This window comes from Sus scrofa, chromosome 1, assembly GCF_000003025.6.
Source record: "Sus scrofa isolate TJ Tabasco breed Duroc chromosome 1, Sscrofa11.1, whole genome shotgun sequence".
Classification (NCBI taxonomy): domain Eukaryota; kingdom Metazoa; phylum Chordata; class Mammalia; order Artiodactyla; family Suidae; genus Sus; species Sus scrofa.
In genome coordinates this window covers 147,828,442-147,834,441 of record NC_010443.5, presented here as the reverse complement: position 1 = coordinate 147,834,441, position 6,000 = coordinate 147,828,442, and the positions used below count along the sequence as shown (strand labels likewise).

Here is a 6,000-nt window from a genome sequence, read left to right as displayed (position 1 = left end):
GGCATCGTTGGGTTGGCTCCCTCGGTTCTGGCCTCCAGAGCCATCTTCTGAGATCACATGGCCCCGTGATGTGGCCCCGCCCCACAAAGCTATCCCTCCTGACATGCCTCCCTGGTTCATCATGTGACCTGAATTTTGTATGTGAAGCGAGGGTTAATAAGGGGTTAAAGTGTATACTAAGTGTGGTGCAAAGAGAGAACCACCCCAAGAGGGGCTTTAGCTTTTTTAAAGTTACAAATCCATTCCTTCCCCCACGGCCCTCCTCCACCTGTACATCAGAGAGTACTGCCAGCCTTCACATTACACCTCCTTCATGTACCTGTCATCCCAGCCACTAACAAGCTTTGTTTATAACATATAGCACTAACACACTCCTCGGCTCATTCGAACCTGCTGGGCAGTATCACCCTGTTCACCCCGTCTCTGCTCTGGGCTTCCTGGGAAAAACTAGAGTGAAAAAAATCTTTGAGACAAAGGCAAACAAGTGACTGCTGCTCGGAAGGGTTGGAGGCAAGCGCCACACTTATCTACTGTGCTCCCTGAAGCCACGTGACTAGTGGCCTGCAGCCACGTGACTGCCCAGCAGCAAGTGACCTCCGGCCGCATGACTGGTTGGCGTTGGTCACATCCCACGATCTCCAATCAGCAAGCTGTGCGAGGAGCGTGGAGCAGAGGCGAGAGGCTGAGGCCCAGTACTTCAACCCAGTGAGTGCTAGAGACCTACCCGATCGCCCGAGTAGATTGGGTGGATGCAGAGCTGGCCTGGGGCCCTCCCTGCCCCGCGACTAGGTGGAGAAGCGGTGCACCAAGGCGCAGAAGGAAGTGGATGAGTCATTTCTTAGGATAAGCCCAGTGTGGACAAATATGCAGGTGGAACAGGAGGTGTGTGGGCGTTTGTGCTTAAGGTGAGTTCTGGGGGAAAGTAGTGCAGGGTAAGACTAGGTTCAATAACAGGGGAGTTCACCTCTGACTTAGTACCTAATTGTTTGCGAAAGCGGGGGTCACGGTCGTGTGCCAACAGGTCCTGTTACCAAACAGAAAGGACGGGAAACTGAGTCCCTTAGGCAGGGGAGAGCAAGTTCCGAGATTCACAGCCCGTCTAGAGTTCCTGGTGAGAACTTGGGTTCAGGCAGAAGGTGTGCGCGAGGGACAGGCCGGACTTCAGAGGCTGAACCTCCACAGCTACAGGCTAGGCTGCATCCTGAATCTCCCCGGGTGAGCCCCGTGACTTCAAACAAGTCGCTGCACTCCGGAGCCTCATCCTCTTAAATCTGTTGTGAAGCCTGTGCCGAGATGTATGAACTCCTGGCAAGGGCGGGGGCGGGGGCCTGCCCACCATGGAATTTAGCCCCAGAGCCGGGATCGTGTGAATTAGGCACCACTGCCACCTGGTGGAGACACATCCGAGTTATAACTCCAAGGTTTATTCTTCTGGTTCTGTTTTTTTGAAGGAAAGCCTTGGGTTATGAAGTATCAGAACACGTGGGCAGGGAAAGGAAGTGATGAATGTCAGGTCGGGAGGGGGAAGTTGGACAGTTTCCAGAGCTTCATGACTTTGGGCTTTATGGAGCGCCATCACTTCTCTGAAATGTTTTGAATTCCCACAATATCAGATGCACTCAAAATGAGAGAACCACAAGATACACCAAAGGCAGTATATCAATAATTTGTATTGCATGTGGTTTGGGTTTTTCTGTTTTACTTTCTCTCCATTCAGATGTCATGTTGCTTTCAATGAGCCCATTTATCAGTCTGAACTGAAGGGCAGATGACAATTACCTGCTTCTACATGTCCACCCTTGAACACTGAAAAAGTCTAGAGGGAGCCCAACTCAGCAGAAGTAAGCCAGCAAAAACTATAATATTTCCTCCCACTCCGGAAAATAACAATCTTCCACAGCAGTGTCCTCTGTGCTTCAGAAAATCAGGTTAGACAATGATTAATGAAGCTGACTAGCCAATGATGTCTCTCAATAAATGCCCCTTTGCTCGTCAGAGCCTTACACCCCCCAGTTTATACTTTATTACTTCTTTGCCCTTTGCAAGGTTAGTGTAGGGGAGGAGAAGGGCAAAGGTGAAGAAAGAAAGGGAACTGTGTCTGTCGTAGGTTTGACTTAATGCTCCTTGATTTATAAAAGTTCCTCCATTAAGTGCTCCAACGTGCAAGACCAAGATGGAAAGAATTTATACATGGCCCAAGTTAGACAGCAAATCCATGGCAAAGACAAAGCATGACCCTTGATCTCTCCTGGTGAAAATAACAGACTTACAAAGCAAGTCCACAGCCTGTGAAGGTGCTGGACTGCTCTCCAGACACCTGACTTCTTCCCTCTCAGATGGCTTCTTGATAAACTTCCCAGGAAACTGGAGTTGTCTCCTGCATTTCAAGAACGAAGAATAAGGAAGGTTCTGAAACAAGATTGCATTAAATTCATCCTGTTCTTTTTTCCCCTGTATTTTGCGTGAATAAGCTTGGTGCAGAAAGAGGAAAGCTAAGCCAGGAGGCAGGATTTAAGGATTTTCAGACTGTAGATTCAGGAAGCAGAAGTCTTAATTTTTAGAGCTGCTCTGTCAGGCACTTTACAGCTTCCTCTTCTAACTACTAAGTGCCATAAATCTCCAGACTGCTGGTCTCCAAACTCATGTGTAAATGGTCCTACACACCAGCAGTGAGTTGCTACCAGAACAAAGCCAGGGAGCAAGTGACCCTTAAATAAAGCATGTGTTTAGGCCCTGCCTGTTCAAGTCCACTGTCCACCCAGATGCAGGAGTGGCCCTGAGTGTCTAAGGCAGGTGGCCATGCTTTCTGGTCATGGAGACATTGGTGGAAAGGGAGGTATGACAGGACAGAATTGCCTAGTGCTATGAGCCTGCCTTCAGTCTAGTTGCTCCCACTGTGAATGTGGCCCTGACGACAGGTCACCTGAGGGTGGCTGTGATGAGATTGGGGTCACTGGGCAGCACCCTTGGGGGAATTGAAGACGTGCCACGTGAACCAGAAATTGCTCCTCGGTGATGGTGACTAAACTGCATGAAGAAATGACCCTCTCAAGCCTGTTTCTGTCTGCTTTTGGGGTGAGAGAACCTCTGTCTTTGCACATATTAGCCTTTTCCACGAATCCTATTGGATGAGGACGAGGTAAATGTAGGAGAACCTCAGAAGTAAAAACAGGTCTCCTTGCACAGGGCAGGGCCTGCAAAGGGTTTTTATGAAAAGGGCCAGATAGTAAATAGTTTAGGCTTTGTGGACAACATTGCCTGTTTCAACTATTCAACTTCCCCACAGCACAGAAGTCTCACACACCATGACTGAATGAGTAGGCTTGGCTGTGTTCCAGTAAAAGTTTAACTGGAAAGTTTAACTACAGAAAGCAGTGGTGGGCTAGATTTGCCTTCACACCTAGTTTGCTGACCCCTGGGATAGGAGAAGGAGGAAAGATGTTGCCATAAGACCCCAAACCTAATCCCCAAACCTAATAGGTCCGTGACTTCAGACAAATTATTTATAACTGAGCCTGTTTCCTCATTAGTAAGAAAGGTTAAGGATATCCACCTCTTAAAGTTGTGATAATGTATGCAAAGCTTCTAGCAAACCACACAGCACAGACTGGGCATGCAATGCCTATAAAGCTTTTCATTGTAATACAATAGTTCTTGGGGGTGCTTGGCTGTAAGCTCTCTAATGCTCTATTGCCCTCATAATCTTTGATGGTTATTTTTTGCCTCATTTGTTGGACTTGACTCTGAGTGAGTGAAGTGTCTTTCACTCCATTTATATTCTAAAAGTAGGTCTTTCCAAGCTCACTGACATGTTATTTCAAACTGTTTGGCATCGTTTGGGGCTTCATGGAGTCCCCTGGCAATTTCACTGCACCAGAACATTGCCTACCCTAACATTTTAAAATTACAATGGAATCCAAAACAGATGTACCAGATCTGGGGAGGGTTAGAGCAACATTAATTTGTTCCTTGGGAATGCCCTTCATAAGCATGTTTGGGGGCAGACATTTGTGATAAGAGCCAGGCAATAAAAGATCCCAGCATGTTCTAAACACTGCAATTTTGGCAATTTGTGCCAAAGAAAATTTGGAAGGCATGAATAAGAGAAACAGAACTGACTAAATTTATAGCTCAACTTTTCACTAAAATATCTGTGTTTGGAAGATGTCACTGATCTGAGAGATGAAAATTTGGGTGGAAAATAATTAGGTGGTATTCAGATGGGTGGAACTCTTTAACTATGACACTTATCAATACTTAGTTATTTAGAATATGAACTGGGGCCAACTTGCTGCTGTGGCCTCTGTCACAGCAAGTTCATAACACATGATGAGCAGGATCTGTGTGAGGCATGCCATCTCATACTGCAAGGCTCAGGAAGTAGAGATGGGACCGTTGTTTACAAATATTTATAAACCAGAATAAGAGGAAGACAACACTTTTTCTAAATCAAAACCTGTATACTGGATAAGTAAAAAGCTGGTACAAAGATGATTAAAGTGCTAATGAATATTATAGATAATTAGAAAAGAAAAAATGAAGTTTTTTTTTTTTTTTAATAGCTGAAAAGACAGAGCTTTGTCCTGAAGATATGGAACAAGTCAAGGATGCTTGTTTTCCTCTCTGCTATTCAGTGTTATATTGGAAGTTCTAGCCAGAGCAACTAGACAAGAAAAAAAAGAATTAAAAGATATCCAAATTGGAAAGGAAGAAGTAAAACTGTTTCTACTGCAGATTACATGATCCTGTATTTAAAACCCTAAAGAATCCACAAACACAGAAAAACTCTAACAGATAATAAGCAAATTCATCACAGTTGCAGGGTATAAGACCACACACAGAAACCAGTTGTATTTCTATACACTACCAGTAAACAATTCAAAAAATAATTTGAGAAAACAATTTCATTTACAAATTAGCATAAAAAGAATATAAGAATTAAGAATAAATTTAACCAAGGATAAAATAGACTTGTACACTGCAGACTCCAAAACATTGCAGAAAGAAATTGAGGAAGACTTAAATAAATTGAAGTAGATTGCATATCATGGATTGAAAGACCCATATTATTAAGATGACAAACTAAATACAAATTCAAATGCAGTCCCTAATAGGATTCCAGCAGCATTGCAAAGGATCCTGAAGAGCTAAGGCAACCTTGAAAAAGAGGAGCAAAGCTGGAGGACTCACATTTTATTACTTCAAAACCTACTACAAAGCAACAGTAATCAAAACAGTGTGGTATTGGTATAAGGATGGACATATTGATCAACTTAATGGGCTTAGGAATCCAGAAATAAGCACATATCTGTGACCAAGTGCTTTTCATCAAGGGTGCCAAGATTGTTCAATGGAGAAAAAAGGTCTCTTCAGAAAAAAGGTCCAGGGACAACTGGATATCCACATGCAAAAGAATGAATTTAGACTCCTACTTCCCACCATATACAAAATTAACTCAAAGCGACTCAATGATCTAAATATAAAGGCTAAACCATAAATCTCTTGAAGAAAATATAGGAGTAAATATTCATGACTTTGGATTTGGCAGTTGATTCTTAGATGTGACACCAAAAGCATAAGCAATAAAAGAGAAAAGATAAATTAGACTTGATCAAAATTAAAAACTTGTCCAAAAAAAGGACACTACTAAAAAAACTGGAAAGAAAACCTGGAGAATGGGAGAAAATATTTGCAAATTATATACCTTATAAGGGATTAATATCCAGAATATAAAAAAATGTATATATATAAAACTCCTTTAACCCAAGGGCAAGACAACCTGATTTTAAAAATGGGCAAAGAACGTGAATAGACATTTCTCCAAAGAAAATATGCAGATGGCCAACAAGCACATAAACAGTGTGAAATCATTCATTGTCAAGGAAATGAAACTCAAAACCAAAATGAGGTACCACTTCATACCCATTCGGATGCCATGATAATAAAAATAAAAATAAAAAGTGTTGGTGGGAATGTACAGAAATTGGAACCTATGTGTAT

At 43.0% G+C, this 6,000-nt stretch overlaps 1 long non-coding RNA gene across 4 annotated transcripts in view; it reads left to right on the top strand.

Moving 5' to 3' along the window:
• The window catches only part of LOC106509046, a 29,184-nt gene continuing 23,795 nt past the window's right edge, over positions 612–6,000 (top strand). For all 4 annotated transcript variants that reach the window (XR_001306261.2, XR_002345831.1, XR_002345830.1 and 1 more), the window contains exon 1: positions 612–905. This is a non-coding gene — a long non-coding RNA (uncharacterized LOC106509046). The remainder of the gene's footprint in view (positions 906–6,000) is intronic.